We start from the raw sequence: 26,828 nt of genomic DNA, 5'->3' as shown, positions 1-26,828 counted from the left end.
GGCTTTTAACCCTATTTGTCCATTTGGCAATGATTTAGCACTCCGTGTTGCTACCTTCTTTTCCATTGCCTGAGTGCGCCACTAATGAAATCAAGAGGGATTGCGCATATATGAGGTGAGAACTTGGGCTCTTGGTTGGTTATAGAATGGACTGGGGCAATCCTGGGGCACTGTGCTTCTCACTGAAAGAACGTGAGCATCTCTTGTCAATGGCTTGAGTTATAGGTGAAATGAAAGGCAAGACTGCTTCTGCTCAAGCGGGAAACCCAAGCTACATGAAATGGATGTGGCGTAGCTGGGAGTGGAATAAGTCAGTATCTCTGTCAGTGGTCTCTGGGCTACATTGTGGCTTGTTGGGTAACAGAAGGTGGTCGGCAACTGTTTGGGAGATCAGCTTTAAAAATGGCAAAATGTTGGATTAAATTACATCTTGAGATCCAGTCAAGTCCTAATGTCACTAGTTTTGTTCCAATAAGTATGTCTTTCTCATAAACTGAGTTAAGTTTGCTGAAAAGTACAATGCCTACTTCATGCACATATGCACTCACTCTGTGCATCCCACCAGTGCTGTAAACACAGTGAACTGTAAGCCATTGCCTCATTCTTAAAGGGGCAAGCTAAGCCTGAAAAGGCGCTGCTGTAATAAGTCAATAGAATTTTGCTCTCTCTGACACCATGGTAATGCTTTGTTTAGGAAAGTATCATGGCATTCTCTCTCCAATGTACAGTGGATATCCTTTCATTGTCCAGCTCTAAAATGTGCTTTTGTTGTAAGGGGCAGAGGTGTAATATTCCTCTCAGAAGATTTAAGTTGATTTATCTTTGGAGGCCCTAAGTATATCTGTTGTAGAGTTTGAATTTGTTTTGGCAATACACAAGGACAATGGGATGTTAGTTTATTTTAAGAGTACGTGGTATATGGAGTTATATTCATGACAGCAGCATTTTTATGTGGAGCCCCAATTCATATGAGGGCCTAGAGCCCCTAGGCGTAAATGGTGAATGCTATTAGTAAAACATCTCAGTGCTCCAAATTATCCCATATATTATATCACTGAAGGCAAAATTGTAAAGTTCCTACAGTTAGAAGCAAACTTCATTATTGACCCAGTGTCCTAGGATAATGCATTTGAACAACATGTCAAGTCTGGAAATACAGATTTATTTTGCAGAGTAAAATGCAGTGCTAGCGAGGCATATGATGAAATTAGATGCAGCTTGCTTCTAATTCTTAGCAAATAGGTGTCCGAATCGTAACAGTCAGTAGCACTAGTTGTCATGCCTGCTGATGATCACAGCAGAGAACCAAAAGGATGGATATATGTGAAGAATGGCCTAATTTCTACTACTGATACTCTTGGGGAAAGAGAAGGTTGAGATGGAGGAAATTTCAACAAACCAATGAAGTATGTGATTCAGGATAGAGAAGACTAGATGCTGAAAGACAGAAAATAGGATGATAAAGAGAAGGATGTAATGATATTAATTCATTTATATTCTTATTTCCTGTTCCTTGGTGAAATATTTGTGGTAAGTTTCTCATCCTTTTCTTGATTTCATCAGGAAATGTGTCATTCATCTGAGTTAGGAAAAAAGTTAGAAGACTTCAAAGTATGATTGGCTTGTAAAATATTGGTTATGACTGTTGCTTTGAATAAGGTGTTCACAGTATGCTATTGGTGCTTTACATCTATGTAACTAAATAGTAAAGCTTCTGTAAAAGAGAAGAGAAAATAACATAAAACTCCACAAGCTTCAGACAGAATTCTTGACTAATTTCTCCTCTAGGATTTAAAAATAATGCCTACGCTAAGCTTTTAAAAGACATTAGAATGTAATGTATGCTAATCCATTTTCCCTACCTCTCTAGAGACAACTCAGCCAGTTTAGTATAGGCTTCGGTTTGTCCCAAACTTGCCTGCTTGAGAAAAAGCTCTCATACAGAAGGGACCTCTGCATACACACACACACACAGGTAACTATGTGTGAATGCCAGTGCTAATAGCTGAATCCCCTCCTCCTGCATAAGGGGAAGAAGTCAAAGCCAGGAATAATAAGTATCTCTTGTCATTGGTAACTTTGAAAGTGTTTTTTAAAACAGTAGAAATTGCATGGGATAACTTTATGAGTCAGGAGTCTAATGTATGCTTTGATTTTCAGCCATGCTAAGTACCTGATTATAAATGTTAATGTAAGCAGTTGGCTAAAATACTTATTTCCGGTAGTGACTGAGCCTGGAACAAATATTTGCTAGGTGTTTATTCAAAGAGAAATTATCTGGGAGTTTTCTGTCTTGTTACAAGGCACCTGATAGCTCCTCCTGGTGGTAAACCATTGCAAAATGAGGAAAGGGACGATGTCTATCCCTTTTACTGGAGCAGTACAGATAACAAAATACAATATAGAAAAGCTAATCAAATGATTCATAATCGGTCAAATTCTTAAAGTATCTTAAAGTATGGAGAAGTAAGAATATTGTACTTGCCTTCTTTTCATCTAGTAGGATAGCTTCCAGATATCAATCTGCAAAGAACAGAAAGGTGATTGTATGGAAAATATTGGACTGGGTGCAGCCTCAATGAGTAAATGAGGTAGGATCAAAAACATTAGCGATTGGTAACATCTGAAGCGTAAATACCAATGATGCTTTCTGAAAAGGTCAGCCTGTGTTCAGGGTCTGGTCACCTTTGGTAAACTATGACATAGAAGCATTGATTCTTAATGACATGACCCTCCAACCTACTGGTAAACACAAATTGTAATGCTCAGTCTTACTTATTTAGTGATTAAAAAGAGATTCTTAATGCAATCTAAGAAATATAACATATACTCATCGTTTCAGAAATAAACACAGTATCTTTCTCCTTGAAGAAAAGCTGCTAGATGTACTGTAAGTTAATTACAGTATTAATTAAATGTAGTCAATGTATTAATTACAGCAGTTAATTAAATGTAAACTTGAGACAGCCTACTTGTTCTCCTCCCACCTATCCTCATCAAAATGATCTTTAGCACCCTTTACTTCGCTGTTCTTATGAACAATATAAGTTTGTAGCTTAGCCAGCTCTGTATTCTAGGTCATACGGAGCAAGCCGTCAGTTGGTTGTTTGAAACTGATAACAGTAGGTCAAGGCTGCAGAAATCTCCAAAATCATTTTTGCATAGAGTGTAAGCTGGAGTAGGTAGCTTTTTCACAGCAGGCGCTGTCTGAACTAAAACAGTAGCTTTTTGGAGCAGAATTACTAATAGCTTTCACTGGTAGCAGTTGCTGCAGTTTTAGGAACATATAGGTGGCATGTGAATTCCTGCAAATTCTGAAACAGAGCTGGGAAAACTCCAGACTTACTCAAGCTCTGAAGAGGTCTACTGATAAATTCACCCCTTTGGAAAAACTGTGGTGTTTATATTTCCCTTACGTTGTTGATGCATGTTGTAAACGGCATCCTGCAAAGGCCAGTCACTGCTTTGCATACATCAATCACAAGGGAGCATACTCTCTTATTAACGCTTTGGTTTGGTATCCTCCCCACCCCTCCCTTTTGGCACAATATGGAAGATTTCATTGCTGAACTCTGGGTGCAGTACAGGGATATCTGTGATTTCAGAAATTACTGATTTATTTTTACCTATTGAGAGAAAATAACCGGAGTACCTCTCTCCTCTACAGATAATTTGAGGAGTTAGGTTTCCTCGCAGTGGTCTTTGGCTAGCTTGAAGCAGAGGAATTAACACCTATTATAGATAACTTTGTCATGCTTATAACTTGCAATATCTTTTCTCCTGTTCTTTGGTCAAATATTTGATAAAATGCAATTTATTGATGAAGCTATGCAATAATGTATTCCTTTGTCATATTGTGATCTGCAGGTGTGTTCAGGAAACATTTTTGTTAGTCTGTGTTGTATCTGTCAGCAAAATTTATTGCTGTGCCCCAATATGTGTTGATCACAGCATCAATTCCAGTATTTTGCACCTTTTTGCATTGCTAATAACCAGGCATTTTCCACAAACTTTGCAAATCACTATTAGCACTGTTCATTCTTTGGCTCAGACTTCTGCTAGCAAAAATACTGCCCTGGCCTGGGGTTCATTTTAGCAGGACTTGCATTCTATGCTACTCATTTTCCTAAAGTTGCCTTTCCTCCCCGCCCCCCCCTCCTCCCCCCCCCAAATCATGATCTATTGAAATTGAACCTATTGTGGCAGGGTTCTCTTCTCAGAACAAAGAACTGGATGTTAGAGCAACAGTTAGCACAGATCCAGATAAGCCTTTGTCTTGAGATGGCTTTTCCTGAGACCTCTGCATCCTTTTCTTTCAGATGAGATCCAAAAACATGTAAACATGTGACTAGGTATATGACCAACACATTTCTTTTTTCAAGGCAGTTTTTCTGGAAGCTATCTTTTCTCTGCTCGTAAGGAACATATGGCAAGATTAGTTTCACGGGCTGACATCTACCTGATCACCGCTTGCTGGATCTGTCCAGTTGTTCTTGAGTATTTTGAGCAGAACTCAACATGTTCTTGAATCCCAGGCCCTAGTCATCTGCATGAATTCAGATGAATAATTCAACTGCATGATGTTTATCAAATGTCTGTATGCAAGTACTTTGGTGCTCAGCAGTTCTGTGATACCTAGCTCTTGTATAAAACTTGTTTCTTTTATTTCCCCCTGCCACCCCACAAGTCTGAGAAATCTTATTTGCCGCCTGATCTATGGGAATACTATCAAAAGGGTTTTGAAATATGATCTACACAAAAATCCTCTATTTCAATATGCATACAGGCAACTGGATGGCTAGCTGACAAAGGCCTTGTACGGGCAGAGTAGATCAACAAGTATCATGGATAGTTCAGCTTGTCTGGCTCTCTGTGCCATGATTCCCTGACCAAGGGGTCAGGAGTCAGAGTAGTAGCATCCAGTTCCCTTTATTAGATGCCCCTACTCATGAGTATATGATGGCATTATACTGAGGAAAAACATCCAGAATGCTGTTAATCTTTTCTTACTGCCATCTCATGGGTAAGCAAAGGATGCTTCAATAAATATATGATTTTTTGAAAAGCAGTAACTCTGAAAAATGGTATTAAATTTTTTCTTGGTAAATATCATCACAAGTACTGCTGACAGGTTGAAGTGCCAGCTTCAAATGGGCGGTATAAGCAGTGTTATTATCCTTCATGACTCTCTTGTCCCTTCAAGCGTTTGTTTCTCGTCTGATAGGAGATAGAGTCTGCCTCTGTATTGTTGTTTCACTTGAAATTCATTTATCACTTCTGAGAAGTGTCTTCCTAGTTGGAATTACTGCTGCCTTGCTCTTTTGGCACGATAATATCCAAACACTTTTTCACTGAGACAGAGTGCAGCCTTTCCAGTGATACTGACTTCGTTGTATTTCAGTCTAGCTCAGGTATTTTGGTGACACGTGGATTTACAATATGATTGATACTTTGGAGAGCTCTGAGGGGAGAGAATTCCATGAATTAATGCTTTGAAGTAACACGAGGTGGACACTTGGCTCTTCTGAAGTTGTGTGAATTTTATGTAATGTGTTCTCATTTAGAAGGGCATGCACTAGGTCCTCCTTCATAACTTACTTCCATACCTTTGGGACGTACCCTTCAAAAATGTATTCAGAATTATTGGGAGCAACATAAATTACTTACCAGTATCATGGAAATCAGTGCTGTCATCCTGCAGTAGGTACAGGAACAACACTGAGATTGCAGCACTCAGTGTTGATTTTGAGTGACCCTCTTGGAAAAGCTGCTTATGTGGAAAGGCAAATACCCCATATACTAAAAGACTCTGTTAATCCATATGAAGAGACTTGACTCCACTGATGATTCACTGGATTTATCCCTCTGAGGGACTAGATGATGACTGGGAAGAGGCAGCATGGTCTTGCTGTCACACAGTGTTCTGGTGTGGCCAATACTGATGGAGAGAAGTAGGATACTTCAGGGAGTCACTTCATTAGTCTTTCCCCTTGTGAGTCCTCAGTTATATGTAGAATACTACAAGCTAGTAGAGCTAGGGGAATGGTTCTATTCTCAATGTAAAACAAAGAAGAAAAGTCAACCTTGTAAAAAGATGCACAAGAATCCTTTACTGTTTGCAGGATCACTTAAAAGTGGGCTCATTATCTAGCTCTTTAAGTTTTTCAGATGCAGTAAGTAAAAGGAGCTCGTGTCTAAAAGTAAAGTAGTCATTATGAGCATCTTAGAAAATCTAGCAGACTAGGAATCAAATTATTAAATAGTAAGAGGAAGCCTGAGAGACAGACCTCAAATGTGTTGCGCAGGCAGGCTGGAAGAGCTTTACAGTTACTCATCAAACCTAATGCTGGTTCCTTAGTTCTTCAGTCTTTGATAGTATTGCATGATGTAAAATGAATGCAGTGAATTTGCTTCAGGAGTTTATTACAAAACATATTTGGGTTTTAATACAAATGGTTTACAGCCTAAAAAGCTGAAATGTTAACAGAACCATGTGGCATAAACCCAGGTTTCAGAGCATGTAAGAGTCGCTCAAGAAGAACAATACACACAAAATACAAGATAGCATATAAGCCAGGCTCAAAGAAAGGTTGATTTTTGCTTTGCAGTTGCTTAAAATTGCTAGGGGATTTATTCGCATGGCTGAAAGGAGAGACTACCTCTCTGGACTACCTCTGTGTTGACCTGAGTAACATCATCTCCAGAGGCAAGACAGCATAATTTGTTGTTCCGTGCCAACAAGTGATGGCATTTTAGGTAGTATTGATTAAGCTTTGAAAGGAACTCAGCTTATCAGTGGATTGTAGAAGGGGCAATGTACGGAGCCATGCAAAGGAAGACAGATAGAATGAGAAAATGAAGCCTTTAGAGACAGACTCTTTTTCTGAATTCTTCACTCTCCATGAAACGTGCACCTATGCTTGTTTGGGGCTGTCTAGTTTCATTTCAAGGTGAAGCTGATTCTGCGTGACTTTTTATCATTGAAAGGTTGACAACAAAACAGTGTCCTGATCCAAAGCTTTTAGACATAAAAATTAAGCCTTTTTTCTGGGCATAAGTGCATAATATAAAAACTTAGTATAAAAACTTAGTTACAAATATGCCAATTCTTTTGTGGCAGTTAGTAAGAACCCTCTTCCTACCCCACAAAGAACAATGTCATAGTTTTCCTGGATTGACTTTATAATGTTTTTGGATAAAAACTTGTGGACCAACATTTTGATGAAAATAGTTTTGCTCCCTCTCACAGTAGCAGTCCATAACTTGATCACCTCTTTATTTCTCTGTCTATCTTCAGAAAGCTGATTATATCTGTAGATTACATGTTGGGTAATGTTTATATTACACATATTTGAAGATGGAGTGAAAGTGGGGAGGCAAGTCTGGTTTCCTGTTACGATAACATAAAAGTAAAAGTATTTTGGAGCAATATGCTGCTCATTGTAGCCGCATCCATTATCTTTGGGAAGATGCGTATGGAGCACTGTCTGGATTTTGGCTGTGTTGGGTAAAAGGAGTCTAAAATGTCATGTATATTGGTATAAAAATAAAAAATGGATGAGCATATGTTGCTTAGTATTATGGTAAAGCTTAGGAACTTAATTCCCCATTGTGCTCTGTACTGTCCAAAAGAAACAATGAACAAAAGACTTTTCTGCCACAAAGCTTACGATTTAAGAGACAAGAGGGTGGAGAAAGACAGTGAAGCATAAAGAAATAAACAGCTGCCTCTGAATTCGTAGGAGACTGGTACAGTTCTCATTGCTGGGCATTTAAAAGAAAGTTGAGAGCGCTGTTTCAAGATCCCTCGCTGCCCTACTCTATAAAGAATAAATGTATTTATTTGACATATCTGGATTGATAAGTGTATCTCATAAAACCTGATATAAATTCTCCTAAAGAATGAAGTACATGCATGCATGCAGTGCAGCCTTTTCTATTTCTTAGTTTTTTTTAAGATAGAAAATAAAATAAATGTGTTTTCTCTTATACGATGAGCCTTCCACTGTAAGTGTTTGAGCCCTGGGACTTCAGCCTTACAGCAGCGCTCTCTGCTCTGTGAGGTGTACAGCTGAGTACCTCCGCCCTTAGAAAACTCTATTCTGAGACAGTGTAGTCTGTTGATGATGTCAGTAGCAGCCTTGTCTGTAATGACCATGAAAAAGTGGAGCTCAAGTTCCTTGAAAGGAGTGAGGAAGGCAAGGAACAGGGAACAGACTCTGAACTGCAAGAGAGCAGATTGGATTATTCAGGGAACTGGTAGATGGGATCCTGTAGGAGGCAGCTCTGAAGGGCAAAGGAGCTCAAGAGAGCTGACACACTCAAAAGAGATTACTTTCTTAACGAGGAAAGAGTGGTCCATGCCAGTACTCAGAAAAATGAGTACACATACCAGAAGACTGGCTTGGCTTAACAGGGACCTCGTGACTGAGCCCCAGTGGTGAAAGGACATATATAAGAGGCAGAAGTAGGGACAGGCTCCAACGGAAGAATATAAGAGTTACCCAGGCATGCAGGGATGATGTTAGGAAAGTAAAAGCTAGAGTTGAAAACTGGCAGTAAACATCAAGGGCACCAAGAGGAGCAGTCACCTCTACATTAGCAGTAAAAGAACAAATGAGGAAAATGTGAGCCCACGGCTGAATGGGCTGAATGAATTAGTGACAACAGATAGAACTAAGGCTGAGGCACTCAATGCTTTTTGCCTGTGTCTTTACCAAGAAGGTCTCACAGGCCTCTGTGCCTAAAGATAGGTTTAAATAGAAGAGGAACTACCAGTTGTGGAAGAGTATCAAAGCAGGGATCTCTTGACAAATCTCAGCCCCTGCGAGTTCAGGGGTCAACCTCAGTTCTGTCCCTAGGAAACTCATGGAGTAAGTCCTCTTGGAAGCCATTTCTGAGCACGGGGAGGAGAAGAAAGTCACTGAGAACAGCCAGCATGGATTTGCCAAGGATAATATGCTTGACCAACCTGATCTATGATGAAATGGCTAACTCTGCGGATAAGGGGGGAGCAGTGGGTGCTGTCTATCTAGACTAAGCAAGGCTACAAGGTCTCCCACAGTATCCTTCTGTCTGGGTTGGGGTGGTGGTACAGTCGAGATGAGTGAAAAGGTGTCTGGAATGTTGGGCTCAAAGGGTAATGGTTAATGGTTCATACTCTGTATGGAGACTGTTACAACTGGGGTTCCTCGATGTCAGTCCTTGAACATGTTCTCTTTATCAGTGACCTGGAGGAGGACGTGGAGTGCACCCTGACCAAGACTGCAGATGATATCAAACTTGGGCATGCTGTTGATGCACTCAAGGGCATAACTGCCATTCAGAGAGATCTGAGCAGGCCAGAGGAATGGACCAGCAGGAATATCTGGAAGTTCAACAAGGAAAAATGACAAGTGCTGCACCTGAGACAGAGAAACCCTCTGCAATGGTAGAGGCTGGGGCCTGGCTGAAAACAACCTGGCGATCCTGTTGGACAGTAGGTTAAACATGAGCAAGCAATATGCTCAGGCATTGATGAAGCCTACCAGCGTCCTGGACCGTACCAACAGCAGTATAGTGGGTAAACAGAGGGAAACAATTGTCTTCCTTATTCAGTACTTGTTAGATCACATCTGGAAAGTTGTGTTGTCCAGTTCTGGGTTCCACAGAACAAAAAGGATGTTGATGAACTGAAACAAGTCCAGCAAGTCCTCCAGGATGTTTGGGTGCTATAACCCTTGCCCTGTGAGGAAACTGGGCTTGTTCAGCCTGGAGAAGAGGTGGCTTTGGGGAGACCTAATAGCAACCTAATGGTACCTACAAGGAGGTTATCGAGAAGGCAGAGTCAGGCTTTTCATTGAAGTGCAGAGGGAGGGAATGAGAGACAGTAGTCTCTAATTGAAATAGGGGAAGTTCAGACTGGATAAAAGGAAAAAAAAAATTCACAGTGATGGTTGAGCAGTGGAACAGGTTGCCCAGAGAGGTTGTGGCAACTTCTTTCTTGGGGATCTGCTAGAGCCAACAGTACAGAGCTCTGAGCATCCCAGTCTGAAGTCAGTGTTTGATCCTGGTTTGAGCAGGGAGTTGAACTAGAGACCTCCAAAAATCCCTCCAGCGTGCATAATTCTAACAGCTATGGGTAGAAGGGCGCTTCCCTAGCACTCACTTTCCTCAAAGCAAGATATTCAGATGCTTCTCACCATGTGGCAAAGCTCAGAAATTATCTGGGGTGTAATATCTCTCTTCCCCTTCTACCTCCAGGATATTTGCTGAAGAAGCCGGTGTACATAAATAAGCGTAATGCAGAGTGTGAACAGTGCACCTTCTTGATCAAATCAAACTAACAGATATTTAATGCTAGGACTGGGTGTGGACTAGCAGATACCAGCAACATCAGTAAGAGCTTCCACTATGTTGCATGTGAGGTGGCTTTCCTTTACAGAGAGGGTAACAGTAGGTAGTGGCCCTGATGCTCCATTTAAAATAAGCTAATTTTTTTTGTTAGCTCCGTCCTCAGCAGAGAATGCAGGTGGCAAGCAGCAAATAAGTGGCATTCCAATCTACCCTTTAGAGATTGCAGTAATATTTCCAATAGTATCAGTTTATTTCTTTAGTTGACTTTTGAGTGTTTCCAGTAGTGCACCATCTACTAATGATGCTTACAAAGTCCCATATTCCAGTTGTTCCTGTGATCACAATTAACATCAGGAAAAATTTTTTCTGTGAATGTTATTTTTTAGATGTCATGATATGAAATAACTTACTGCACCCTAGCTAGCAACATATAAATCTTTCTTCCACCCCCGCTTTAAGGTAACTACCCTCTAAATTTTTTGCAGTTTTTCCTCATTGCCTTTTCTCTGAGTTCTGTGTCATTATTGTATTCTTTGGATCTTCTCAGTGTTAGTTCATACAGCACTTTTATCACATTGGTAGTATGCTCTTCTCTGAATTGCCCTCTAGTTTCAGCATCACTTTTATTGTTGAGTTACCAATTGCTGTGTTGATTTATCGATCCTGGACTTAACCACATTCATCGTGATATATGCAAGTTGAATGTCATCTGTATAGATTTTCATCCTGCATTTTGAAAGATCAGAAACTTCTCTAAAAAAATCTGAGGGAGGTTTAATTAATGAAAAAAAGATCAAAGATAGAAGAAATATGGCCAGTGGTAAAGTACTGTTAAATCTTTGTTTCATGTGCTGGACTGTAGAGCCTCCAGCTTTCACTGACTAATAAACTAGCCTGAATTTGTTTTCCTCATTGCTACGCGTATCTTTTCCATTCTGAGTGGCTAATCAGAATGGCTAAACAGAGAGATCTGTTTTTACAATAAATCTGCCGCTTCTTCGTAGATCTGACCCTGAGAAAACTTTTCTAGGTCAGATGTGACCTCTCTTTTCTCAGCCTGTGGTAAATTTTTCTGTGCTTTTGATTGTGTTTCTTGTTTTCAGCAGCTCTTAAAAGTCAAAGGTTCTTCCATTCTGAGAGTAGTTAGTGTGGATTTCTGCTTCTTGCTGTTGAAAATAACAACAGTATGGCCAAATGCAATTCTATCTTAAAATACTTTTGCATAGCAAGTTCAAAATAGTGTTTCGTTTTTCCTTTCTCCTCTGAGATCTTCCATAAGAAGCAACACCTACAGTTTCCGAAAGTCCTGTCTTCAAAGAAGTATCAATAGAATATCCTGGATTAAATTGTGTTCATATCTCAAACAGATAATTCCATGGCCAAGTCAGCTTGGAGGGGAACTTTATGAGCATGGATCTGAACTGAGCTGGCCACTGGGGGTTCTCACTAATTTTTAACAGCATACTGCAAATACATAGGAGTGCTTGAAGTTACCTTTGTTATCAGTGTGGCAATTCACTGCATCTTCAAGAATTTGTACAGTGGCAAATTTTTTGCCTTTTATCCACTTCAATAAATGTATCTGAAACTTCATTTCACTTTAAAATTTCCCTTGATCTTAATTCACATAGCGTAAAGGAACAAAATATTCACAAATATCTTAGTCAGGTTGGTTATAAATTTAGATTGACTTATTTGTATTTTTAGTATGCCATAGACACTTAGAATCATGTATACATTGTAGAGCAGAAGACAGTGTAGAACAGGATTGGTTTCTGAAGAAAACAGTTCTCTTGTGATTGTCCTTCACTGTAAAGAAAACAGGGCATTCATATGTCGCAAATGCCTCGGTAAATGGCTTCAGCTTTAAGGGCTTTTCACATTTCAGTTTCCATCTGAACTGTATCAACATCCACATTCACAAATGTCAGCAAGAATTTGCCTCCTAGATTAATTTAATTATCTAAATATCAGAAGTAATTTCACACCTTCAGCTCTTACCTAATTTGCAAAAGACAACATAACTATCCTGGCTACAGTCTTCCAAACAAACAGTGGCTCTTGGGTCCAGCTAAAAATATTACATTTTCCAGAGTTTTGCTTAGCCTTCCTTTTCTTGTCTTAGCAGAGTCAGAGGCTATACAAGAATGTTACTTTAATACCTGAAAAACGTGTTTAAAAAATACCCATATCACAGCATATAAAGGAAGAGTACTTTGCCATCTTATAGTATATGAATACCCCATTTGAAAAAAACTGGTAGGCAGCCAGAATAAAAATTGTACTAATTTTTTGGTGCATCCTGAAAGACCAAGTGCAGAGATGAATCACATCACTGTCATAATGTATCATTTTAATTGTGGTGCTCAACAATGATGTCGTACCGTTATGACTGCACTATAAAAGCCTTTTCTGATACCTTCCTATTTTTAGGTTTAATGACATTTGAAGAAAAACTTAGACTTTTTTTTTTTAAAACCCGTTTAATAAAGTAAAAGTGAAAAAAAGGTCTTGACTATTTTGGATTCATCGTAAGATTATTGGGGAAGGGGGCAGAGGAAGCAAGGAAATACAGGAATTGGTTTTAATCAGCTAAAAGGGTTATTTAAACAAGAATGAAACAAACATCCTGTATTATTTGCCTTTATTATCAACTAGCAAGCAGTGTGTTTTACATGAGGGAAAAAGCTGTAGCTTTTCCTAGTCTTATTCCAAGAAATAACGGATATAGATTTGTTGTGAATAAAATAATCTTGAACTTGGAAGGAATGCCACAGGGTGCTTGAGTACACTGACGTATAATGTTCCTTCTAGATCTGTGCTTCTTTGCTAAAGGAGGTGAGATTGCTGTCCTCTTCCTGTCTTGAGTAGTATTCCCCATTCCTCATTTCCCTCCCTCCCTTCTACATGCCCCAGAGCTGCTCTTGTGCTTCAGCTGATGTGGTAATAGCTTGTCCTTTCTCTCTCAGTCTATTCCAACTGCTGTGCTAAGGAGTAAGTAACAACAGAAACTGTCTGTCTCTTAACTCATTGTGAGTGACTCAACCTTTTATTTAAATAAGATTTGTGGGACTTGTAGTACTTTAAAATCTCATTCCACGTAGCAGGACCCCGAGAAGAGCTTATTTTTCCTGAAAAAGTTTTAAAATTACAAGAGTGAAGAGCTCAAAAGCCTGTATAGGAGCCTGAGATGTAGCCTAGATAAATGAATGATTAAGATCTGTACCAGGAGGTACAGATCCTTTTTCTAAAAAAGCTGTGGGACTTGTGAAGCACAAAGATTAATCTAGGGACGTTACTATCTTACTTTGCATTCTCATAAATTTTCCTTGAAATAGTTACTCTTGCCAGTTTGCCACAACTGTAATGGTACAAATGCTTTCTCAGAAATCCATCTGTAGCTGACTCAGAACGATGCCCATACCTTGCTCGTATCTCAGACAACAATGCAGCAATCTCCAGGCTGTTTTCCTGAGCACTGTGTCTATGGGCTATAGCTCAGTGAAGTACACAGATACTAGCTGAGGTCTGGAAAAATATAGCTGCATTGGTAGAGGCTTGTACTAGGGATTTTTGCTATATTCAGGTGACTTTGGTTCAGGCTCTTTGGGAGCAAAGTTTAAAAATGTCTTTTCTTATTTTATCTTTCACTGTCATTCTTTATCATCCACTCTAAATTTTCTGCAAACTTGTTGAGGTCTTTCTCACAGGAGCAGCAATTGCCACTTCCTAAAACAACAAACTCTCACAAAAACAGCATCGTTGATCTGGTACTATACGTAATAAGTGGGACTCAGCCACTTTTACTGCAGGTACAATTTGACAATGGAGCTACGCTGAGCTGATAACTAGCTGCTGCCCATAGGAGTAATTGCTGTTTGCTACTCCTTGCTGCTCGTTCCCATCTCTTCCGTCACACTGTTGCTCATCTGACCTCTTGATGAGCCAGGCTGGGGAGCTAAACTGTCAGAAAACTATTTGCTGTTCTGTAGGTTCTGGTTTGCTTTCAGTTCCCTGGAAGTACTTGCCAAGGGGTCAGATGAGCCCTATGACTGGCACAAAGGAGGTGATGGGGTAAGGGATCTAGACCAGCACCGTAGTGGTGATGAGCCGTGAGACTGGGCTCAGCTGTTTTGTAGTTTCATCAGAGTGCTCTTTGATGCTACATGCGTTTTTCTGAAGATGGAACTTTGAGCGGTCCTTTTCATGACAGTTTATGAATAATTTTCATCTGAAGACTACCAAAAGATGAGTTTCAAAGACTGCATTTCAGAGAATTTCTTTCCCTTAATTGAGGTGTCATAATCTCAAATGAAATCCTTTCTAATATATCTGCTCCCTAAGATAGACCTCCTACAAAGTCACTGAGTCAGGTTCTATAAATCTTCCCAGAGCCTGCTACAGAGTTGCTCAGATTTTACATCAGTGGGAGATTTTGTTCCAAAATAAGTTAGTCCTTCAAGGCAGTGTGCTGGGGTGTGTGTGTGTGATTCCACTAGATCCTCAGCTACTGGCTGTTAATAACATAGCATTAAGGAGGCTGAAGGTGCTATACATTATGCCAGAAGTCAGAGATGTTTCCCTCTTTTCCTTTTGTTACTGACCATGGTTCTGTGTTGTCCCTGCTCAAATCCCCAGCAGCCTGGCCTTTAAGAGACTTGTACTTTTCATCGGCCTACCGGTTCCTAGAATCCCTTTGTTTCAGTCCACAGGACATGCACGAGAAGGTGAGAGGCAGAGAGGGGAAGTCAGTCTGACACCTAGTAACCCAGTCACTGCAAGTTTGGCAGTAAATGCCCTCAGATTCAGGAGATGCAAGAGATGTAAGTAGTCAGCTTCCTAGTTAGTTTTCTAGCTTTGAGGCTCTTCTGAAGGGCTTTCCATGACTCTCAAGGTTGGAAAGTTTCCAAGGAAGTAGAACTCCTTGCATTCACACCGGCTTCCTTCTGCTGTAGCTTAGACCTGGTGGATTCTTCTCTCCTCCACTACACATGCCAAGGATCATCTGATCTTTCCTGCATTACATCAAAGCTGGCTAAGAAACATGTGAAATGTGATACCTCTTACAACAGTTACAGCTGAGCTGTCCTTGGCAGCTTCTTTAAGTGCTGCGTAATTTCTATGTACCTCTGAGGAAAAAGAGTAAAACAGAGAGAGAAAGAAAACAGACTGTTATTCTGCCAGGATTTCTAGGAAGAAAATTGTAATAAGAGTAAAGGGGAAAAAACTTTTTTTAAAATCAAAATTGTGAAGAGGTTGATAGTGGACTCAAGGCATGATTGTGGTCTCGCTTACTCATTTTACACTGCCTGCAGTTGAATTACGTATCACTGGTGCTGGTAAAAATAGAATCAGTGCCATGATCTCAATAGCCCACAGACTTTATTACAAATGGTTCCATAGTTTCAATCTGGTGGCTTTCTTGTTTAGCTTTCCAGGAGTATTAATATTTTGGATAAATTTAAGGCCCCGCTCTTTGACTTGCCCAGGTAATTGCAGAAGCATTACATAAATAAAACTGAATAGAACTTGGCTTATACTCAGTTCAGATATTGGAATATGTAATAACTGTATTCTATATGAATAATTTTGTGAACAAATAATAGACCATTTTTTATCCTTTCATCCTTTTTGAGCAGGTAAGAAGCAGAATATTGAAAATGTTAAGCTATTTGTGCCTTCCCTTAAGTAAATTTCAGTTATACTTGATTATTTTTTCAAATGCCTGTTATTTCGTCTCCCCAACCATGAGTGCAGTGAATGCCTTCAGCAAAAACGTCATGAACTTCAGCTGCTAAAAGTCAAGTGTACTAATGTTTTGTAAAGTACAGAACTAGTTTGAGAAGGCATTGTTCTAAAAACAAACTTCACAAGGGGGAGCAAATCTTCTACCTGTAATTACAAAACCGGATGCTTAGTAGTAAGGAGGCATCTTTGGTCCCTTGAGTATTTTGCAAACTAAATGGATAGACTTGTATAAGATCCAAAAGTCTATGCTCCTCAGTTTTATTGGAAATTTTACTTTGCTAAAGTTTAGGTGTTTTTGATGGAATCCCACTTTAATTAGTAAGGTTGATGGTAAGATATTGTTTACATGGATAAAAATATATAGTAACATTTTAAGTGGAGAGTCTTGGAAACTACTGTGTTGTTGTCATATGTGCTGTTTAATGTGTATTTATACATACCTTATATTTATTTGTAAAAGAGCAAAGGAGTAGCAAGTTACACTTTTTTCTTTGGATTAGAACTAAAGGCCAGTGCATTGCTTCCAGTCTTGACCTAGTCATGCTGCTGTTAGACAAAGTAAACTCTTTTTTTAAGGCATGCTAAGTTTTGTTCTGATTACACTTGAAATCAGCGGACTTCAGTAAGATCAGCAATTGCTTTTGACAGTCCTTTGATTAGATTTTAAAGTTCATCACACGAGTTTGTAATTCTGTAATTCACAGTATATGTATTAGTGCACCACAAAACTGGTAACATTGCTTTTTCTGGACATTTTAGTATCCTTTTCTTTTTACTATCAGTGGTAAGCTGCAGGAGCCTTTTATTTGCATTTGCTGTAATCAGAGGCAATGTCTTCCTGAATGAGTGAGTTCAGTGATTCAAATTAAAAAACAGAACAGGAGAATTAGGAGGGATGTTATTTTAGAGGTGAAGGAAACTAGAATCCTGTAGATTCCTTATGCACAAGCAGATGTTTTCAGTCAGGCAGTGTTTTGTGTCCAAGGATTTTTGTATCAATAAAAGCGTAAGTGCTTACCTGAGATAAAAAGCAGGCAAGCAGACCTAAAAGCGGAAAAGAATGCTGCCTTCACAGTAGTCTTCCATCAGAGTCACATCAGCAAAAGGCATTTGCTGTACGTGTTATTATAGGTGACAGTATTTGGCCTAATGGAGAGTTTAAGGAAGAGTTATGGCTTGCTGGATGCATATGATATAGAGGAGGCTAACCTGATGCACAGAGCATGTTTTTTTGTGAAGGGCTAGGGCAGACAGAAAATGAATGACCAAAACTTGCATTGCTCCGTTACCATCAAACAGGCCTACACAAAATAATAAACTACAAGCCCCTTTATGTCCAGGTCTCTTACAGTGGACAAAGACTGAAGAACTTGCATTGTGCCAAGAGGTATGCCCAACATTCTCTTTCATGCAGGAATCTCTCTTGCAGTTGCCTTCTATTCAGCCATTTCAGAGACTAGCAGGCAGTGTGAAGTATTTTGGTGGGGCTTGTTTTTGGAAACACTTCAGTTCGTGCAAGTGTCCATCCATGCAAGCCATACCTTCCTAGCTAGGCTAAAAAGACACTCTGGGAGACTGTGATGAAAGTCTTACTAAAGGTAAGTGACACCTACTGATCTCTCCTTGTTTACCAAAACAGACATCTCTTCATAGAGGGAGATTGAGTTGGTCAGGCATGATTTACCATGTTGACTATTCCCTATCACCTTCTTTTCCTTCATGTGCCCAGAAATGACCTTCAGGAAAATTTGCTCCATAATCTTGTCAGGGTTTCAGATGAGGCTGACCAGTCTGTAGTTCCCCAGGTCCTCCTTAGAATGAGAGCGATGTTTTCCTTTTTCCAGTCATCAGGGTCTCCCTTGATTGCCATAACCTTTCCAGGATGATAGAGGGCAGCCTTGCAATGACATCAGCCAGCTCCCTCAGCATGTTTGAAGACCTGCCGTCTGATTGCACTGACTTGCATATTATGTCCTTGAGTTTCTCCAACTGCCAGTTCACTCTGTGAGGCTCTGCTCTTCCACTAAGGGACCTGAGAGGCCTGGAGGCAAACCTTATCAAGTAAAAGCGAGGCAAAGGCAGCACTGAATACCTCAGCCTTTTCTGTCTTTTTGTCCATAGCTTCCCTATCCCATTTAGCAGTGAACTCAGTTTCCTCAGTCTTCCTTTTGCTGCCAATGTACTTACAGAAGCCTGGTTTTAATGCCAGTCGAGCTTTGGCTTTCCAAATTATGTCTCTCCATACCCAGGCAATGTCTCCATATTCCTCTCAAGTCACACATTCCTGCTTCCATCCTCTGACTCCTTTTGTTTGTGTTTGAGCTCGGCCAGGCGTGCCCCATTCGGCCAAAACAGCCTCCTGCTTGCTCAACTTGCCACACGTCACAATGGACTGTTGTCTGTGCTTTGAGATTGTCCTTGAATATCAGCTGTTCTGCTGCACTCTTTCTTGTTAGGAGACACTACTTAAACAATAAAGGAGTTAAACAATAAGGAAGACTGTAGTCTTATTAAAGTCTACAGGACTGTTCACAAGCTTAAAATTCAACAGGTTATTACATATGTGTTCAGTTGAGACCTTTTGTGTGTGGAAGCATTCCGTTTCCATGTTTAACTGGCAGCAAAACAGGCATTAACAAAAACATCGTATTCTCGTATCTAATTTTGTATCACATTTTCATCATCCAGCAAACAAATCAGAAAACCGAGCAACCAACATTTGCCAGATTTTGAGAAAGGATGGTCTTTGAACCCAGGCTTTGTTCCTTATGTCCACCTAAGGAAGGCACTGGTTAGGAATATTTCATTTCTGAAAGACATAGCAGTGGGAAAATTAGTTTTAAGCTGTTTCAATCTGCTAGGCTCTCCCTAACTGGCTTATTTCTATAAGTGGGAGTCAGGCCTTCTTGAACTCACATAGCTAATATTTCACCCCACATTATTTCAGTGGGAGTAGTGCAAGATTTTATCCCATCTGATTCCAAATTTAATGCATTCTTCTAGTTGCTGATGATACTTCCTGAAGTTGCTAGATGCTCCAAGAGCAAATATTTATAGCTACACAAAGCTTCTGAACGTTTCTAAAAAGGTCTGCAATACTCCTTAGCAAACGAGAGCAGACTTACTTCATGTTATAAAATCTCATTCTTTCAAGGTTTCAGAGAATAAAAAGAAAATGCAAATCAAGGATATCCCTGACTGATAAAGGAAACCTGTATTATCAAGCATGAACACTTTGTATATTTTGCATGCAGTTAATTTAAAGTGCATACAGTCTTTGGTCTTCTCCCTGGGTACTGCCTATTACCTGTGGAATTAACATGCAATCAGAAACTCCTTGTGGCTGATTCGCTTTTTCATTCTGGTTCCTGTTTTGATCACAGCTTTCACACTTGGATACCTTTTATCTTCAAAGGAAACATTCCCTGAACCTTCTGTAAGGCCTCACTGTCCTGGAGCTTTGCCATTTGTAAAATTGTTTCCATCTTTCCTAGGTCTGGTCAAACTTGCTTGGCCCTGAGCATTTGGTTTACAGTACTTACCCCATTCGTTTCAGCTTAGTATATTTCTCCTCTTTTTCTGTGCTTCTCTTTGGCATATTGCAGAACTTTCCATTGCACAGCCCTGCATTGGGATAGTGATAGTTTGTGTTCTAGACAAGAGGTCTTTCACAACTGTATTGCCTGCTGATTCTGTCATGTGAGCAGTGAGGTTTGGGACTTAACCACAAAATGAGATAGATTAAACATATATTTTTTGAACACAGGAGCTGAAGGTGCAGAGTTGTGTACATTTTGCATCGGTTCAAACCCGGCAAAGATGTTGGGTTTCATCCAAACCTGAATTTATTCTTGCATTTTAAGTTTATCTGATTACTTTGAATGCTGTCACGGGAAAACAGTGAGATTGCTTTAAGCTTACTGAAATCTTTGTGCCGTATTGTGATCAACTCTACATTTACAGCAGGAAAACAAGTTTATACCTTGGCATGGTGTGTATCTTTATTATTACCTTTATTTAGAAACTACAGTTCTTATGAGCCTTGCAAATAGCCACTCCTCCCTGAAAAGTTTTATCTACTTCTCACAATAATGTGGCCTTGACCAGTTAGACCACCAAAACCTTGCGGCCCTATCTGCACTCTTAACTGTCATGGCTTAATTTTATTTTATTTTACATATCTGTAACACAATGTTACAGATAGTCTTGTCAGGCAGCTGATTTGTTACAAAGAAAACCACTTTCCCCAGAAGACTTTTTTTAACAAAAGAAAATTATACTTGAAGTTTGTGGCTGACTTGATCTTGCAATAGTGTTCATTCTCCTACTGAAACACTATATAGGTCTCTAATTTCCTAGTTACCAGCTTAGCTTTTACTTGCATAGCTACTTTTTTTCAAATAAATTCAGAAGACTGGGAAATGTTTTCCTGCTTCACAATGCTGAGGATTCAGGTTTCTTCACTGTCACCAAACCCTCCTCCCCATGATTTTTCATTAAAATGAATCAGAGGTTTTCCAGTGCCACTTTTTTTTTCCCCAGAGAATGGTAATTCTGTGACTCCAAACACTTAATGTGGCAGAGCTTGGGTTTGTCAAGCAGATTTTTGATGTATCCATGACAGGATTTTAACTGACTATGCAACGAGGACAGAAATTCAGAGCTTACAGACTCAGAAGCCCTGGGCCCAGCCCCTGGAGCTAGGCACAGGAGGAGCCAGGCAGCCTTTGCTGTTGGGGAGTGAGCTGGGAGCACTTCCGCTGGGACGCTGCCAGGCCGAGGACCCAGCTTGGCTGGAGGACTCCGGCTGCTGCAGTGAGCTGCAGGGCAGCCTGAACGGTGTGTCTGGGGTTAATAGCAGCTCTCTTCCGGACTTCTTGTGGAGCAGATCCCTGTTACGATGTCAAGCTGTAAATATATGACATCTTTCACCTAAAAAGAAACATTTCTTTGTTCCACCTTCTCATTCTTTGTCTTTTTTTTCTTCTCCTTCCCTTTTCCTAAGAAGAAAATGTCTTTTTATACGACTGGTAGAAATCAATATTTCTCTTTTTTTCTACAAATATTTATAAACAGTTTCCCTAAGTTGAAATTGACCTTCATGGTCATTTCTGTGCTAGTATTTCCAGTTCTATAGAGCAGCTGCAAGAGACTCTATTCCAGTTTAAAAAGCATATTTTAGCGTTTTTGAAAAAGATACTTCCTCCCTGTTTCTGGTTTCCCAGTGGAGGGAATTGCAAGAAGCCCTCCACAGACTGTCTCAAGCATGCACAAAACGGCTTTGGAGCTTGATGTTTGCTAATAGTTTAGATTCAACGCTGACAGCTAGCCCCATAACCAAATGTAGCAGTAAAGCATATAGGCTGATCTGGAAGCCTGTATGACTGGCAGACTACATAAAATTCCCTAATACTATTAAGTATTACAAACTTTGTATCCTCCCTAAATGTACTTACAGGAAGGAGTGTGGTGCTGAAGGCACCTCCAGCAGCAGGTGGAGCTGTATGTTATGCTTTATCTGCATGGCCCAGTGTGGATCTATGTCGACATCTCCAACTTAATGCAAGCAAATGTTAAAGTTAAAGTTTTGGAGCTTATTTTTTGGACCCACAAACGTGTGTGTAAATAAAGACAATGCCTCTGCAAAACAGGAATGTATTTGTGAGGCCCTGCCGAAGAAATTGTCTCTAGAAGAATGCTTGAAGGAAACAGTGCTAGAAATACGGCCAAAAGAAGAAACAGAAGGGAATGATGAAGTAGATGAGATCAAAGAGATGTAACAGAACTGAGAGAAATACTTACCAAATGTTTTATACACACACACACACACACACGCGCGCGCGCGCGCGCACACACACACACACACACACACACAATGTACATACAATACACATATCTGTGTATGTATATATATGTGTATATTTGTATACGTATGTTTATATGTGTGTGTGTGTGTGTGTGTGTGTGTGTGTATATGCACACACCTCAGTACAGTAATAGCCCAATAAACCAGGAGCTACAAAGGGCGTCTTTTCCTATAATGCTCTTGTTAGGAGCACACATACTTGTATTCCTGTGGGGAAAGTGTGTCCTACCTCTCCCTCTGTAGTTTGTTGTTTGTATTTTTCTTTTTTTGGCAATTTCTGCATTTTCCTTCCTTTCAAGTAGTGCCATTTAGATTGCAGACAGTTCTCTGCCACCCAAAATCACTAGCAGATCAGCTAGTTGTCTGGGTTTTTTTGTTACTCCACAGAGTGGCTGCTGTCAAGCCATCCCAACCATCTGTCTGCTGTTCAGAAACAGCTTCCAGAGGTACTTCCCAATCCTCCTCCTTTCTTTTCCTGGTTCATCTGGAAACTTCATTAGCAGTAGCTAAATTGCTTCTCAATGCACAAGTTTTGTTTTCTTTTTAATTTCATTTTTCATTCTCCCTCCAAAATTATTTCTTTGCCCTTATCTTCTCTCCCCTCACACTAACATGCATTTTTACAACCAAGACATCTCATTATACCACAACTGCACTACAGATCCTGTCATGGTTATATGGCTGTGTATAAAGAAAAGAAGCAAAAGAGCACTTAAATAACAAAGTTTTAATGTTAGTAAGGCAGATCCGTGAGAGGGGTGAATCAGTGCAGTTCTACAGAATTTAGTGGAGATTTCACTGACCATGTAATTCTGAATGAATTCCCTCTAGCAATGGGCATTAAAGGCTGATCTATTTTATAGCCTTCTCTGTGTTATCGAGTTGTCTCCCTGGTAAATTAATAATGTGTTTTAAAGAGCTAATTGATATTATTGTACAAGAACCACAATTTAATTAGGAATACTGTAATTGCTTTAAGAAAGGCTCTAATTCATGTATTTAAAACATGAACCTAGGAACTATTGTACTTAAAGGATAAAAATTTGTATGTATTTCGTATCCAATTTGAACTTTTTTTAATACATTTCTTTTTTTTTTCCTACTGAATTCGTAGTTTTAATTTTCTTTTTCTTGTTCCTCATCCCTTCTCCTAGAAATATTGGTGGTTTTATACTAAGGTCTCTTCAGCTATAGAATGAGATGCAGGCTTATATTATTGCCCTTCTATTCGTCATGTCTTTAAAAGATTGAACAGTTTGAAGATAAAAGCAAGTCAGAAATTCTATTTCTGATTTTAAAGGCCTGATTGTAAAAATGTGTTCACTAACATATTGTAGAACTTTAGAACTGATGAAGTACTCATGCTTAACATGTATTCAATCACCGTTAAGTGAGCTGTCCCATACATCTTTCAACCATGTTTAGAGAGTCTTCCAGATTAAGACCTCTGTCTCTAGTTCCTATTTGAGACTTCCCTTGTTAACATATAGGTATTCCCTGACCTAACGTCACTCATTCTCAGATAGCTCTTAAAATAGCTTATACTGTTATGCAGAGTGAGTGATTTACCTCGCTCATTGTAGTGTGTAAAAGCCAAGGTAAATGGGAAGTATCTTTTGTTTAATTTTGCAGGGGTATCTACAGTGGCTGCAGTATGAAAATGCAGCCCATTGCAGACTCCCAGGCTATACCAGACTGCAGTCCTTTTGGGGATAACAATGCTTTGTAACAGAGCTTCCCAGCAGGCTCCACAGTCTGATTAAAATGTTACTGCTTCTCTCTGTGTTATAACGTACATTGGGGAATTCCCCCTTGGTCAGAGTGCCAGGAGCCTTTGCAAATTGTGTTTGACAACTGGCCCACAGGAACCGTTCAGCCAGAATAATCAGAAGTGCCAACTTCTGTGCAACTTTGGAGTGCTTCCTAACTGAACTTTTTTGGTGGGACAAAATATAAAATCAGAAGCTGTGTTGTGTGAGTGCTCCAATGTAGTTTATTTGGAACAAAGAGGTGCAGAGCCTTCTTCTGCAAATTGGGAGGGACAGGAGGGGCTTTAGTTTTCACTTATAATGAACAATACTAACTAGACACACACCCAGAATTTCAATGCGCTGAAACAATATAGCATATATCCAGATCTATTCATGGCTTCAGCAGTTGTGATGAGACCTGGGGACTGAAGCTGACTGCCTTAATATCTCTACATGTAAAATGAACTTGCTTGAAATTGTGCTTTCAGTAACATAGTAGAATTAAAGTAATTAAATATTAATTTCCTTATTGTTGGAATGCTTTATGGATTAGTGCATTTGGGAGTTTAGGGAGAAGGTCTTTTTCTTCAAAGTAAAATGTAAGACAAAAGCGAAGAGTAAAAGAGGGTTGGATGTTAGCTGGTGTATGACTAATTCCTAGCATACTGTTGTCCAACTAGTAGAAGTCTCCATTACTTATGTCATCCTTACTGATAGTTTCAGAAGAGAGGCAAAAGAAGGAGTTGGCATGGAGAATGAATTGTATTCTTGTCCCTATAAAAAGGGAAGAAGAGTCTATTTCCCAGGGAAGGGAAAGGAGGGGTAACACGCTGAATGACTGAGATTTAAAATGTCCTGCTGATAGATGGACGTATAAGGTGCTGAGGGAGAGAAAAAAGAGTATAAAGAACAAAATAAGCAAGAATAAAGGCATCAGTTAAGTCATACATACTTTGGAACATATCATTGCTGCATTTTGAAACCAAGCAGATTTTAGGCCTGATCCTATTTTAGGGTAGTTTTGACTTTTCACTTTTGTTGGCTGTAAACCCTTCAGAAGTTATTGTCACAAAAACTAGCCATTTATTCCTGATCATGAATTGGACGTTGTTATAGGTAGAGCCTGTAACAAAAGTTCGTGATTCGTCTGTTGCATTACCTAACATAAGGGATCTTATGATTAACATGTATTAAAACAAAACTGACCTATATTGTCAAGGTCAAAAGAAGCTCTGGATTGGTAAGGGCAAAAGTTAATCTTACTGGTCCTTCCTCAAAGTATCAGTACAGTATTCCTGTAACAAGCGGTCACTACAGGGAAGGGTTTTAACCCAATGCAAAATATAAATATAGTGCTGCCATTCTGTCTTTGCTCTTGAGTGCAAATCTATTGCAATCAGAGGTGTGATTGCCGTGAACTGGGTATCATAACATTACCCATTAGTTTTCCTCTATCTCAGTGGAGCACCATGGACTCATGACACAGTTGGACACTCAAAATGAATAATCACGGTCCTGAACAGCATTACTTAAGATGACAGAACTTCTCTGCTATTGATACGTAAAGTAGACTAAAATTAGAATTGGTGGGCCCCTCCAAAGCAGTCGTGCCAACCCACTGTCACAAGGATGTATTTTGAGATTATACGGGGGTACTTGCTCTCTGAGGTTTTCAGTTCAGCACTGCTCTCAGGCATTACTACTTTTTTTTTTAACACAGCAATTGATAGTCTCTGAATATCTCTTCTCAGTAAGTAAACATACTGCATTTGAATTTTTTGTGTATGCTAACTCAGCCTAAATGACACTGCCCAGAATCTTCCCCTTGTAGATACACAAATGATTGGCACTTGCTCCCTCCTGAAGTAATACTTCTTGAAGTTACTGCTCTGTTATCTCTGCTCAATGTCCTGGCATGACCTGTTTGGGTTTTTTTCTTTCCATTTGCAAAATTTTGGAAGACAGACAGTTTTATTTTTTGTTACTGTTTTCAGGCAGTTAGAATTGACTATGCCAAAGTAGCAACAGATGCCATATAAATGTATTGTTATTTAAGGTATTATCTCTGGAGAGACACTTTGTCTCTGAGTGCTGGATGCTATAATTATTTTTCAACTAGCAGCTTATTACATTGTTTTGCAGTTTTTTGGGGTTGCTGTGGGCTCAAAAGGGTTAATAGAAAGTCAGCAGCGATGCTGTAATCCTCCAGGACTACCAGCACGCTGCACTGTTGTTGTGTAAGATCAGGGGGGGTTTTGAAGGAAGCTGTGTTAGCTCCAGCAGCTGCCTCAGTCACGTCTGTCATTTTGGGTTTCTGTTTGTAACAACATGGCTGGCATAGCAGGTAAAAGAAATGACCGGCATACTGTGATACAAAAGTGTGTTCTTTCATCCCCTATTGCACCCAGAAAATGCACTGCCTCTGAGAAAGAGCTGTCACCTCTTTAGAAGACTAATGCAGTGTGTCAGGAATGTGTGTCCTCGTTGGGGGGGAAAGCATAAATGTGCATTTGACAAACAACTGTCGTCTTGACTGTACAATAAAAACAATGCAGGTAAACCCAGCTGCCCTCTGCCCTACTTCTCATGGGCTGTAGGCAATTAATTCTCCAGCAAAATAACCAGAGGGAGCAGTTTTTCCACAACATTGCTATTTTCTAAAATCTACATTAGCTTTGTCCTTAAATTGACATTGTAACCATCTGGTATGAACAATTTGATACAAAGTGGGGCAAATCCACCCTGTAGCTTCTGAAGAAGTACTCTCAGTGAACCATGCTAGATTTTCCTTTCCTTTATAAAAAGACTATGCACTTTAAATTGAGGAGAACAAAAGAAATTTGGAAATATCAGAGCTGGACTTACCTTCAAGCCCACATTTAACCACATAATTTAGCCACATAAAAACCTTGCAAGATACAAAACCCCTACTGTTGTCATGTTCTAGGTGGAGAACAGAAGCACAGAAAGGGTGAATCCAAAGTCACAAAAAAAGTCTATGACTAGCTATTGCCCTCACTGGTGGATTACTTTTCTCTGCCTCTCTCCCCCAAGGTACTGACAGCCATGATAGGAGAAGTTGTATTCTCTTGGTAACATATATGTTTTTTTTCCTCTGTAAATCTCTG

The 26,828-nt window shown here is 39.7% G+C and overlaps 1 long non-coding RNA gene across 4 annotated transcripts in view; it reads left to right on the top strand.

Annotated features, from left to right (window-relative positions):
- The window catches only part of LOC104146108 (uncharacterized), a 192,230-nt gene that overhangs the window by 10,340 nt on the left and 155,062 nt on the right, over positions 1-26,828 (top strand). Inside the window, exon 3 of one of the 4 annotated variants that reach the window (XR_011139092.1) lies at positions 9,227-21,907. The exons of the other annotated variants lie outside the window; for them this stretch is intronic. This is a non-coding gene — a long non-coding RNA (uncharacterized lncRNA). Of the gene's footprint in view, positions 1-9,226; positions 21,908-26,828 lie in introns of those variants that run through there. 4 annotated transcript variants of the gene reach the window in all.

This window comes from Struthio camelus, chromosome 2 (assembly GCF_040807025.1).
Source record: "Struthio camelus isolate bStrCam1 chromosome 2, bStrCam1.hap1, whole genome shotgun sequence".
NCBI classification, from domain to species: domain Eukaryota; kingdom Metazoa; phylum Chordata; class Aves; order Struthioniformes; family Struthionidae; genus Struthio; species Struthio camelus.
This window is presented reverse-complemented; position numbering and strand designations above follow the sequence as displayed.